This window comes from Poecilia reticulata, chromosome 7 (genome assembly GCF_904066995.2).
Source record: "Poecilia reticulata chromosome 7, P_reticulata-male-v2, whole genome shotgun sequence".
Taxonomy (NCBI): domain Eukaryota; kingdom Metazoa; phylum Chordata; class Actinopteri; order Cyprinodontiformes; family Poeciliidae; genus Poecilia; species Poecilia reticulata.
The window spans coordinates 31,329,533-31,343,510 of NC_088836.1; the positions used below are offsets into that span (position 1 = coordinate 31,329,533).

The 13,978-nt window shown below is 44.2% G+C and overlaps 2 non-coding genes across 2 annotated transcripts; both read left to right on the forward strand.

Annotated features, from left to right (window-relative positions):
* The first annotated feature begins 377 nt into the window (after positions 1 to 377).
* Positions 378 to 449, forward strand: trnaq-cug (transfer RNA glutamine (anticodon CUG)). The gene has a single exon. It is a non-coding gene; the product is annotated as a tRNA-Gln (tRNA).
* Positions 450 to 715: 266 nt separating this feature from the next.
* Positions 716 to 787, forward strand: trnaq-cug (transfer RNA glutamine (anticodon CUG)). The gene has a single exon. It is a non-coding gene; the product is annotated as a tRNA-Gln (tRNA).
* The last annotated feature ends 13,191 nt before the right edge of the window (positions 788 to 13,978 follow it).

Genomic DNA, 13,978 nt, shown 5'->3' on the forward strand with positions numbered 1-13,978 from the left:
GCACTGCATAGACGGGGTTCCACTGCACCTCTGGACCAGTGTTTGTGTTTCTGCACTGACTCCTGAAATCCAGCGAGGTTCTGCTGCAGGATTGTTCCTGTTTAAAGGGAGTTCTCCTTTCCAATGCCACCTCATGCATGCTCAGTAAGAGAGATTGCTGCAGTGTTAGCAGCTTAGGAGGAGCAACAGAGACACAGAGGACCTCAGTGTTACCAGCACCGCGCTCCAACCTGCTGAGCTAACCTACAAACTGTTGAGTTTCCATTAAATTAAGAAGAACTTACATGATTTTACCACAATTAAGATTTGAGTGTTCATATTCCTATGTTTTTCAAAATCAATATATGAAATGTTTGATTTTGAAACTGCCACCTGGAGGTTCTATGGTGTAATGGTTAGCACTCTGGACTCTGAATCCAGAGATCTGAGTTCAAGTCTCAGTAGAAACGTGATGTGTTGCATCTGACATCTTCAAATTTGGAACCTCAAACTGAAACAAAGAAGAGAAGTTCAGTTTCTGTAGTGCAGTGGTTATCACGTTAGCTTCACATGCAAAAGGTCTCTGATTGGAAACCAGACAGAAACAGATTTTGTACGTTATGCTTCTCACAGGGTGTAGTGAGACATCAAGAGTCTTCCTCTTTCATGATGGTTCATTTGCCAATTGACTTCATAGTAGGCATCTTTGAAATCGAGGATACTCTACTTAAAACGCGGTTCTATGGTGTAATGGTTAGCACTCTGGACTCTGAATCCAGCGATCTGAGTTCAAGTCTCAGTAGAACCTTTTACTGTATATGTGTGTTGATGTTCTTAACACCTTAGATTTGAATTGGCCAGTAAGGGAAATGAACAGTTGACCTCAGCATTTCTAGCACCACACTCTTAGCCGTAAATCCCGGCGGGGGTCGTCGGACCCCCCCAATATTGGAAAAGTCCAGAATTGTCCCCCCCAAAAGAATCATTAAAGAAACATTTGCATTTAATAATATCAATATGACAAGGCAAAACAAACAAAGAACAAACTAAATCTGCCATTTACGTCAGAAACAAAATAAGAAGTAATTAGGTATGTCCCCCCCTACCATTATTGGAACAATGGTTCAGTCGTGAGGAGCTAGTTGCTAGCTGTGGCTCTGCAGCACTAACAAACAATCCTCCAGTAAGTAAATGCTTAAAGCAGGGATGTCAAACTCCAGTCCTGAAGGGCCGCTGTCCTGCAGTTTTTAGATGTGCCACAGGTACAAAACACCTGAATCAAATGGCTTAATTACCTCCTCAGTTCTCCAGAGCCTTGCTAATGACCTAATTATTCTATTCAGGTGTGGTGCAGCAGAGGCACTTCTAAAAGTTGCAGGACACCGGCCCTCGAGGACTGGAGTTTGACACCCCTGGCTTAAAGCAAAAGACAAGTAACACGTTTTTGTCAGGGTTCCTGTGTGTGTGTGTTGAGTGTGAGTGATGCATCCTTTCCAGCGAAGATCTTGGTGAAGAACCTGGGCAGCCTACACGGGTGGATCTCATCAGCCCCATCAGTGTTGGGGATAAAGGAGCAGCAGAACCTTCTCTCAGTGCTGGATGATTAACGTGCACCGGTAGTCTCTCTAGCCATCTCTTGTAGTCTACAGTACTTGTTTTTTGATCCGTCTCTTCAGTATTTCCCAGTGGTTTCAAAGTCCTTGTGTTTGCCGTCTCTAGATCAGTTTCTAGATTTTCCAACTGGATCACTTCCATTGTTTTCTCCTCTTGTGGATCTCACCTGCAAGTCTGCCTGCCCGCTGCTCCCTCCACACCACTCCATCGATTCTCTGGCTCCCAGTCATCACCATCCTCACGCTCCTCTCAGGAACCATTCTCCACACTGGACCTTGGGCACATTCCCCCACGCTTCAACCAGAACCATTCTAAAGCACCTCCGATTGCACTACTCAACCGCTCCTGGAAGGATCAAGGAGAATTGTTTGTCTGTTTTTGCAAGGAAATAAACCCCTTACCTTTATTCAGACTTGTTGATTTTGCTTGTGGGTCAGACAAACATGGCAGTTTTATTTACTTTCACTGCTCAATAAGAAGAAACACATCAACAATAAAGATCAGACTGCAGTTCGTTATTTTCTTACTTTGGCTGAATAATGATGACCTTCCTCATTAGTAAAACTGCTACACTGCTTACATAGACTTAAGCTTTTTTGTCAAAGGTAGCAAACATCTCATTCATATTTAACTCTTTAACTTTTAGTTAATTAGAAGAAGTTTGAAACAGAAGGGAGTGGACCAGCTCTGTGTGGGAGCCAAGAACAGAAGAGAGAACAGATGGGAAAAAAACAAAAGTTGTGCTTTTATTTCTCATTGTCTTCAATATAGAGCGTTTAAAACCACAAAATTAAATTCTGAATATTTTCTATATAAACCCTGGTGATTTAAGTGGTAAGTGTTATGTTTAAGTTATGATACTTCCCAGATATTCATTTCTATCTACTTATTTGTTCTCAGTCATCCAGGACATGTCAAAATTAAAAAAGCTTTTAAAATAAAGCAACTTACCAAGTTATAACTTAAATAGCCCATAACATGAATTGGGAGCCATTTCAATAAATTAATGTTAATGGGTAATTTTAATAGTTACTCATTAAAGCTTTTTTATTTAGAACCTTAAATTTTTGTAAAGGTGTATATGGAAGTAATTCTGATGGCACATATTTACTTCCATAGAAACCTGCCCTGGGAGACGAAGGGAGCAATCTTCTCTATACGGTAGGCCTGAAATGCCAAAACATAACAGATGGAGCCAAAGAAAAAGTTTTTTGGACCAAACGCAGAGAAAGTTAGCTGTGTGTTCAGGAGAATTTCCTGTTTTTATTAGCTTGTTCTGTACATTTTATCCTCTTTGCTGTATGCTCTGTTTTTGTAATATTAGGGTTTTTTCCACAGTTTATATTCCAGTAGACTTGGTTCAACTGGAGACCAAAGTTTCACATTTGTTACATTTTCAGCTGCTGCGGTTGTTTTTCTAACTTCAAGGCATCAAACCAAACAAACTCTGGTAGCAGCCTGTTCCCCTCCTCGCCTCTGGGGGCGCTGCACCAAGAACAAATGACATATAAACCTCTGAAGAAGACACTCTGTTCAACTTCCATCTTCATGAAATGTAAATGAAATGTGGCATCAGATTTCAGCGGTTGTAGGATTTCTCTTGTCTTTGGCTAAAATCATCAGCCATATAGACTCACACGTTTGTTTTGGTATTTACCCAGAATGCTTCCTGATTGGGCTGCACAGTGGCGCAGTTGGTAGAGCTGTTGCCTTGCAGCACGAAGGTTCTGGGTTCAATTCCCGGCCCCGGTCTTTCTGCATGGAGTTTGCATGTTCTCCCTGTGCATGTGTGGGTTTTCTTCGGGTACTCCAGTTTCCTCCCACAGTCCAAAAACATGACTGTCAGGTTAATTGGCCTTTCCAAATTGCCCCTAGGTGTGTGCATGGTTGTGTGTCTCTGTGTTGCCCTGTGACAGACTGGCAACCTGTCCAGGGTGACCCCACCTCTTGCCCGGAACAATAACTGGAGATGGGCACCAGCAACACTCCTGACCCCACTGAGGGACAAGGGTGAAAGAAAATGGATGGATGGATGCTTCCTGCTTTTGGAGCGGTATCAGGGCTGCTTGGTGTTCACATACTGCCCCAGAGTTCACTTTTTTTTCTGATTCACTCTTCCCAAAATGAACCAGACTTTGTAGGAAAGCAAACTACAGTTCAGTTAAAGTGGACTAAACGGGTCTGGTGTGAATGCAGCTTCAGTGTTTTTCTGCCTCTGTTGATAAACACAATCACAGTCTTTATGTGTGAGTTAAACTTTTTCTAAGTGATAAAATACTCCATATGCCCACCAGAGGTTATGTACAATTAGGTTTTATAGTGAAAAAAAGCTAATTTGTGCCTTTGGAATAAAAAATGTTCCCATTCTTCTGTAATGCCAGGTTATTATACAGGCATGATGAATGCTGGTTTTAAAGGACCCACTGTGCATTTTTCCTTTGGGCCCAGGAGGCTGTAAAATCAGCTCTGCTTGCACAACATAAGCAGTTTGACCAAAGTAAAAGCCTGGCTGCCCGTCTTTGTTCTGGGAACAAACCCAGAGCTGAATGTTACAGTTGTGCATCACCAATCCAGACAGCAGATGTTTTTCTCCATCATAGTTTCTCTTTGTTGCTGAAATGCCCAAAGATGAATCTCCAATGAGTCCAACTCAGCATTTTGGAAAACCTTTAGCACAACACTGCCTGGACCAAGAAGGTTGCTGATCATTTCATCAGTCACGTCTGTCCTCGTTAAGCAGATGAAGCATCTGATGGTGGCCGTGTCTCTAAATAAGTGAATGTCGACGAGCCACAGAGTGGACCTGAATTAATTGTATGTTATTGTGTGAGGTTTCAGTAGTGAACATCAGTCAGATGTTTTACATTCCTTTCTAGCAGAAACAGGGCCCTCTATCCACATCCACGTTATGCTTTGGTTTGCATAAATTCGTGCATGAATAGTTTTTTTTTTAAAGTTCTATATCTTCCTCCAAAAGTTAAAAGACGATGTGAGATTAATTGAGCTAAAACATGTGATTGTGGTTGCATGGCGTCTGTTGGCAGCCTGTCCAGATGATGCCTGGATGTCACACGCCTTTCGGCTGATCATCACACGAATAAGTGAATATTTTCTGTCAACATGAAAAGGCTTCAGACTAAGAAACATCTTGCTTTATGAAAAGGTTTTCTTTTGAATAATCACAAATCTTTTTAGAGCCCAGGCTGTTATTTTTGTCTGTTTTTGTTCATTTCAGTTGCGCTCGCATGGCTTTGAGAGGATGCGCCAATCTGCACCGATGAATGCAGCAAATTGTTCCCAACTGGAAGCAGAAATTGGAGCTTTCTTTTCTTACTGTTCTCCTGTCTGAGTCTGAAGCGTTAAACACCAGACGTCGCTGAGACAGGAGCTCTCTTAACAGCAATTAAGCCTTCACTCAGCCAGGGATTACAGAGGAAAGGCCTTGTAATGGAGTTGGAGTTAAACTCACTCCATTATTGTAGCGTTGCTGCCAAAATAAATTGAAACCACCTGGACTATTGTCACTCGAGCTGCTAATTTTCCTGCAGTAATGTTGGTTCCGTATCTCTCTCAGATTTAATAACAGCTCTTCAGTGACAAGTATTTTTCTATTGCAGCTTATAAATTGTGCATCTTTGAAGGTTTGTTCAGAACTTGAGCATTTTAAGGAAGTTCTGTTGTTTTGTAACTGGAAAATGTTGCAATCTCAACCCGCCTGGCTCAAGCAGAACATTATTTTTGTGACGAGGATACAGTGCAAACAGCAAAACCTACAGAAAGCTATTTTTGATTAGCAAAAATGTCAGGGAATGTATTTTAAAAAAGCCTTGGTGGAACTCTGGGTTCAGTTTTTACTCTTTTGCAAACTAGTTAAAGTTATGATGATAACTTTTTGACTCAAACAAAAAAGTAAGTCTGATTTAATTTAATTTAATTTGTTTCTACAAAGTTCATATAAATACCAGCTTGTTGCATGTGCACCAGTATTTCTGCTGGTTTATTCATTATTAAACTTTATACCTACACTAAAGGTAGAGTCAAGAAATAAAGGTTTTAAAAGAAAAGATAATGCGAACTATATACAAGTTTTTTTTTCTTTTCACTACGTTTTGTTAAATATGACTAAAATATATTTAGCATCACATTTAATAATAACATACTTTATTTATAAAGCACTGTTCATGATGTGTTGTAAAAGTAAAGATCAAAAACAGTAACAGGCAATCAGAAATATTAGACATTAACAGCAATAAAAAGGTTAATATTTAAAGTTTTAATTTGGTCCTACATGTTAAATTGTGATTCTGATTCCCTTCCAAACTTTGGATGAAAAGAAATAAGATAATTGTGTTTCAGTACAGCTTTTTGAAACGGCCTTGTTGACCTTTCACCTGCCTACAAACATCAGTCACTGGTAGAATCAAGTTGATGCAGAAATTCAATATTTTATTTGATGAAAAAAGTGTAGCAGAGGAGCAATTTTTATTATTAACCATGACAGCAAAGATTTTAGTACATCCCTGAATCGTTATATTGATAAACTGCATTGATTGATCGACAAAGAATTTAAGATTCATTTGAAATGATCTGAAACAAATAGATGAATGTAGAATATGTTGTGTATCTTTTCACACTTGGTTTGATTACTTACTTTGTTACTGTTTGAAACTAAATTAGATTAGATCAGTCATTTTAAGCGACCGGAGGTGGCACTGCTGCCACCTAGTGACCGGAGGTGGCACTGCTGCCACCTAGTGACCGGAGGTGGCACTGCTGCCACCTAGTGACCGGAGGTGGCACTGCTGCCACCTAGTGACCGGAGGTGGCACTGCTGCCACCTAGTGACCGGAGGTGGCACTGCTGCCACCTAGTGACCGGAGGTGGCACTGCTGCCACCTAGTGACCGGAGGTGGCACTGCTGCCACCTAGTGACCGGAGGTGGCACTGCTGCCACCTAGTGACCAGAGGTGGCACTGCTGCCACCTAGTGACCAGAGGTGGCACTGCTGCCACCTAGTGACCGAAGGTGGCACTGCTGCCACCTAGTGACCGGAGGTGGCAGCTCCTGCCACCTGGTGACCGGAGGTGGCACTGCTGCCACCTAGTGACCGGAGGTGGCAGCTCCTGCCACCTAGTGACAGGAGGTGGCAGCTCCTGCCACCTAGTGACCGGAGGTGGCAGCTCCTGCCACCTAGTGACCGGAGGTGGCAGCTCCTGCCACCTAGTGACCGGAGGTGGCACTGCTGCCACCTAGTGACCGGAGGTGGCACTGCTGCCACCTAGTGACCGGAGGTGGCAGCTCCTGCCACCTAGTGACCGGAGGTGGCACTGCTGCCACCTAGTGACCGGAGGCTTGTTTATCAGTTAACATGAATAAAGACAATTATAAAGACCTGCTTCTCGCCACCCTCCCTCCCCCACTATTTGAGAAGTACTACATTATTACTAACGGCTCATTTAGATTAATTTCAGGTATTTCTAATGAATATAAACAAAATGCAGGAATCAGGAGTATTGATGCTTTCAGGGATTTTGCATTAGTTTTCTCATGCTGACCAAAACAACTGCAGACCTTTTACTTCACAATGGACTCTCATGCAGAACTGCCACAAACGTCAGCTTCATAATAAAAAACATTTTTTAATATACTTCCGTCTGTGATGCACCTGGCTCACACTGAAAGAAACACAATGCATGGCTGGATGTAAAGCTGTGTGCACAGGAGAGCAGCTGTAGTCCCAGATTAAAACTAAAATATAAAACCATTCGATTCCCAGTAAAGTTACTGGATTGTAACATACTGAAGTAACAATCAGCTCAGTTTAAAGTCAGCAGTAGTCGTTTTATCAGGATGTCCCAGTTATTTATTTATTTTTACAGAAAAAGGTCGTATTTCCAGCTCCGTCTTGTGATAACAGTGGTTTCTGGAGCTGAAGGCTCTTTTAGATGAAGCGTCAGTGGCAGGAATACAAAGAGGCTTCCTGCTGCCTGCAGCGTCAGGTTGTGGCAGTGAGACGCCTGCTGTCTGCTTTATCTCTTCAGTCCTTTCCCTCTCCTGTGGTTACACATTTTCTCTGGGAATGTACAGTAATATGCAAAAGATTCAGAGCAGTACTTCTTCCTGACCTGCTGCCTCAGTAGCAGCGCTGCTGTTCAGCCATCTTGATCAGCAGCTTTTAGGTTTGTAGGACCTTCTGCAGGTCGTCTGTTTTAGGACCTTAAAGTATTTTGTGTAGTATGCTCCTAAAGATGAGAAATGTGTTGCAACACATGAACTGACACTGAAATTGAGAGTTTTACCTTCAATAAACTGGAAAAAAAGCTGAGAGAAATCAACCTGCAGCTGCTCATCTGATGCATGGTGACAACGCTTTCAAAATCACCTGGATTGCATTATAGTGATTGTGTTGCTATTAAATTATGAAATATTTGGTATTTTAAGATCCATCCATCCATTTTCTTGCAACCTTGTCCCTCAGTGGGGTCGGGAGGTTCCTCTCCAGCTAACATTTCGGGCGAGAGGCAGGGTCACCCTGGACAGGTCGCCAGTCTGTTGCAGGGCAACACAGAGACACACAGGACACACAACCATGCACACACACACTCACACCTAGGGACAATTTAGACAGGCCAATTAACCTGACAGTCATGTTTTTGGACTGTGGGAGGAAACCGGAGTACCTGGAGAAAACCCACCATGCACAGGGAGAACATGCAAACTCCATGCAGAAAGACCCCAGGCCGGGAATCGAACCCAGAACCTTCTTGCTGCAAGGCAACAGCTCTACCAACTGCGCCACTGTGCAGCCCGTATTTTAAGATACTTAAGTAAATAAATGTAACCTGAGTATCTTTATGAAGGATTTCTTGTAACAGAAACTACTTTAAAAAGTATTATTAACAAATATAAGACCTTTTATAGCTGCAGTGTGTAACTTCTAGGCAAAAAATGTGTTTTTTTATTTGTTAAAATTATGTCATGACAGATAATCTGTGAAAAAAAAATCTAGCTCCTCTGCCTTCTCCCAGTGCTCCCAGTTCTAACTGCAGAAATACAGTCAGAAACAACCAATCAGAGTCAGGAGGAGGGTCTAAGTGCTGTCAATCACTCTCATGCTCGCCTACTTCCCATTACTCATTGCTAAGCTACAGCTGATTCACCACAACCTAGCCTTCAACGAATGCTAAGTGTACCGTATTTTCTGCACTATAAGGCACATAGAATAGACGCTACAGTAGAGGCTGGAGTTACGTTATGCATCCACTAGATGGAGCTGCACTACAGTGAATGTCAACAAAACAGTCCGACTCGGGTTGGCGAGGAGAGCCTTCTGGGCGGGGCGTGGCGGGACGATGGTCACCCTTCTCCGTTCGCACACAGCATGTTGGTGGAGAACGTGGTGCTACATGACCTGCAGACGACCTGATTATCAGGTCGGTAGGTAGATAGGTCAGTCAAACTTTATTAACAAACCAGCGTTCTGACAACTATCCCAGCATGCATCGCGCTTCTTCTATGGGGGAAAATTAAGTTGGCGGCTGCTTACCGTAGTTGCTAGACCTGTAGACTGTTGTGGCTCAATATTGGTCCCTATATAAGACGCAGCGGATTATAAGGTGCACTGTCGGCTTTTGAGGAAATTGAAGGTTTTTAGGTGCGCCTTATAGTGCGGAAAATACGGTAAGTGTAGCATAGTCACCTGATCCTGTAACAGTAAGTTGTTTTCCTTCATTAGCACATTGAGCAGCGCATACATGAGATTGACTGGCAGCGCTGAGACTCTCCTCCTGACTCTGATTGGTTGGTTTTGAATGAGAGTGGTGCATAGTAAGACACATATTTTAAAATCCAAACCAAAGTGAGATGTCAAAATGTAAAAAAAAGAAAAATCTAAGTGGGAAGAGCAGCGAAAGTCATAAACAGAATATCTGTAAGTCAGAAACACGACAGGCAGCAAATGAGGCTCAAGGTTTAAAGCCCTGGATGACATTTCTGACAGTGATTTTCAGGTAAGTAGGACAGAAAGATGTTTTCTTCTCCTCAGTGGGTTGAGTAATGTTTCCTCCTGTAGTGGAAATGAGAGTTGAAGCAGACACTAACGTAGCATTCAGACGGTAAGGCAGGACATAAACACGGTGGAACCAGCATGTTTATGTCCTGCCAACTGGGAACCAGTTCCTCTGCTGTCCTGCTTCCAGCTGCTGACTTACGGCTCCTGCCTGCTCAGCTTATGGATTCTGCACAGCAGGAATCCCCGGTGATGAACTGCTGTTCAGTTTGTTCAGCTGCAGGTCTAACTCAGCCAAACAACGTCTGTTTGCTTTCAGGATGTGTGTGAAGGCACCAGACACCGCTTTTTAAAAACTTTCTACAAGGAAAAGACGACTCTGTGTTTGTGGCCTTACTAAATGTTGGCGCCTGCTGGTCCAGAGCTGAAGAAAAACTACATGCTTTCATAATGAACGTCTTTTATCCAATTTTTCTCTGGATTCATTTATATATAGATTTATTTACAGATTAATATATTTTACCTTATAATACATTACCTTCTGGAGAAGGTAATGTAACCGGAGAGTTTAACCCTTGTGTGCAGAAATGGGGTCCAACCGACCCCACACACGTAAAACTTGTATCGTTAACCGCAGTCCTCCACGTTAACCTGTCCTCCACGTTCACCGCAGTCCTCTACTTTTACCGCAGTCCTCTACGTTTACCGCAGTCCTCTACTTTTACCGCAGTCCTCTACGTTTACCGCAGTCCTCTACGTTTACCGCAGTCCTCTACGTTTACCGCAGTCCTCTACGTTTACCGCAGTCCTCTACTTTTACCGCAGTCCTCTACTTTTACCGCAGTCCTCTACTTTTACCGCAGTCCTCCACGTTTACCGCAGTCCTCTACGTTTACCTCAGTCCTCCACGTTTACCTCAGTCCTCCACGTTAACCTGTCCTCCACATTCACCGCAGTCCTCTACGTTTACCGCAGTCCTCTACGTTTACCGCAGTCCTCTACGTTTACCGCAGTCCTCTACTTTTACCGCAGTCCTCTACTTTTACCGCAGTCCTCCACGTTTACCGCAGTCCTCTACGTTTACCTCAGTCCTCCACGTTTACCTCAGTCCTCCACGTTAACCTGTCCTCCACATTCACCGCAGTCCTCTACTTTTACCGCAGTCCTCTACGTTTACCGCAGTCCTCTACTTTTACCGCAGTCCTCTACTTTTACCGCAGTCCTCTACTTTTACCGCAGTCCTCTACTTTTACCGCAGTCCTCCACGTTTACCTCAGTCCTCTACTTTTACCGCAGTCCTCCACGTTTACCTCAGTCCTCTACTTTTACCGCAGTCCTCCACGATTACCTCAGTCCTCTACTTTTACCGCAGTCCTCTACTTTTACCGCAGTCCTCCACATTCACCGCAGTCCTCCACTTTTACCGCAGTCCTCCACGATTACCGCAGTCCTCTACTTTTACCGCAGTCCTCTACTTTTACCGCAGTCCTCCACATTCACCGCAGTCCTCCACTTTTACCGCAGTCCTCTACGTTTACCGCAGTCCTCTACTTTTACCGCAGTCCTCTACTTTTACCGCAGTCCTCTACTTTTACCGCAGTCCTCTACTTTTACCGCAGTCCTCTACTTTTACCGCAGTCCTCTACTTTTACCGCAGTCCTCTACTTTTACCGCAGTCCTCTACTTTTACCGCAGTCCTCTACTTTTACCGCAGTCCTCCACGTTTACCTCAGTCCTCTACTTTTACCGCAGTCCTCCACGTTTACCTCAGTCCTCTACTTTTACCGCAGTCCTCCACGATTACCTCAGTCCTCTACTTTTACCGCAGTCCTCCACGATTACCGCAGTCCTCTACTTTTACCGCAGTCCTCTACTTTTACCGCAGTCCTCTACGTTTACCTCAGTCCTCTACTTTTACCTCAGTCCTCTACTTTTACCGCAGTCCTCTACGTTTACCGCAGTCCTCTACTTTTACCGCAGTCCTCTACTTTTACCGCAGTCCTCTACTTTTACCGCAGTCCTCCACGTTAACCTGTCCTCCACGTTCACCGCAGTCCTCCACGTTTACCGCAGTCCTCTACTTTTACCGCAGTCCTCTACTTTTACCGCAGTCCTCCACGTTTACCGCAGTCCTCTACTTTTACCGCAGTCCTCTACTTTTACCGCAGTCCTCCACGTTAACCTGTCCTCCACGTTCACCGCAGTCCTCTACTTTTACCGCAGTCCTCTACTTTTACCGCAGTCCTCTACTTTTACCGCAGTCCTCTACTTTTACCGCAGTCCTCTACTTTTACCGCAGTCCTCCACGTTTACCGCAGTCCTCTACTTTTACCGCAGTCCTCTACTTTTACCGCAGTCCTCCACGTTTACCTCAGTCCTCTACTTTTACCGCAGTCCTCTACTTTTACCGCAGTCCTCCACGTTTACCGCAGTCCTCTACTTTTACCGCAGTCCTCTACTTTTACCGCAGTCCTCCACGTTTACCTCAGTCCTCTACTTTTACCGCAGTCCTCCACGATTACCTCAGTCCTCTACTTTTACCGCAGTCCTCCACGATTACCGCAGTCCTCTACTTTTACCGCAGTCCTCTACTTTTACCGCAGTCCTCTACGTTTACCTCAGTCCTCTACTTTTACCGCAGTCCTCTACTTTTACCGCAGTCCTCTACGTTTACCGCAGTCCTCTACTTTTACCGCAGTCCTCTACTTTTACCGCAGTCCTCCACGTTAACCTGTCCTCCACGTTCACCGCAGTCCTCCACGTTTACCGCAGTCCTCTACTTTTACCGCAGTCCTCTACTTTTACCGCAGTCCTCCACGTTTACCGCAGTCCTCTACTTTTACCGCAGTCCTCCACGTTAACCTGTCCTCCACGTTCACCGCAGTCCTCTACTTTTACCGCAGTCCTCTACTTTTACCGCAGTCCTCTACTTTTACCGCAGTCCTCTACTTTTACCGCAGTCCTCTACTTTTACCGCAGTCCTCCACGTTTACCGCAGTCCTCTACTTTTACCGCAGTCCTCTACTTTTACCGCAGTCCTCCACGTTTACCTCAGTCCTCTACTTTTACCGCAGTCCTCTACTTTTACCGCAGTCCTCCACGTTTACCGCAGTCCTCTACTTTTACCGCAGTCCTCTACTTTTACCGCAGTCCTCCACGTTTACCTCAGTCCTCTACTTTTACCGCAGTCCTCCACGATTACCTCAGTCCTCTACTTTTACCGCAGTCCTCCACGATTACCGCAGTCCTCTACTTTTACCGCAGTCCTCTACTTTTACCGCAGTCCTCTACGTTTACCTCAGTCCTCTACTTTTACCGCAGTCCTCTACTTTTACCGCAGTCCTCTACGTTTACCGCAGTCCTCTACTTTTACCGCAGTCCTCTACTTTTACCGCAGTCCTCCACGTTAACCTGTCCTCCACGTTCACCGCAGTCCTCCACGTTTACCGCAGTCCTCTACTTTTACCGCAGTCCTCTACTTTTACCGCAGTCCTCCACGTTTACCGCAGTCCTCTACTTTTACCGCAGTCCTCCACGTTAACCTGTCCTCCACGTTCACCGCAGTCCTCTACTTTTACCGCAGTCCTCTACTTTTACCGCAGTCCTCTACTTTTACCGCAGTCCTCCACGTTTACCGCAGTCCTCTACTTTTACCGCAGTCCTCTACTTTTACCGCAGTCCTCTACTTTTACCGCAGTCCTCTACTTTTACCGCAGTCCTCCACGTTTACCGCAGTCCTCTACTTTTACCGCAGTCCTCTACTTTTACCGCAGTCCTCTACATTTTCCTCAGTCCTCCACGTTAACCGCAGTTCTCTACGTTAACCTCAGTCCTCCACGTTTACCTCAGTCCTCCACGTTTACCTCAGTCCTCCACGTTAACTGCAGTCCTCGCACGAACAAGGATTAAATTTACTGAGCAGGAAGCAGAAATGACAGACAACCAGAAGAGCTAATTACTGGTGAGTGGATGCAGCTGGGGAGAGGAGCAGGTAGAGGCAAATGAGGAAATGATTAACAGCTGGAGAGAGGAGCAGAGTGGAGGCTGAGGGTGAGAAATAAAAACAAGAAGGAAGAATGAAACCTGAATGTAAAATAAAGAATAAATAGAGAGAAACCCTGAAATAAAGAAACAAAACACTAAAATACGGAAACTAACTGGACTGACAAGAAATGAACCAAAATGGCACGCTATGAAACAAAGAAACATTTATGACCACGGATCACAAGTTACATTTATTTGAGTAACTTTTAGGTATTTTTGTTGCACTATCCTGTTTTACTTTAAAAGAGCAACACAGTTATTATAAAGTGTCACTAATTTTACCTAAATTAAATTTCTGGCACCTACAGTTTCTGTTAAAGTGAGACTTCTTGT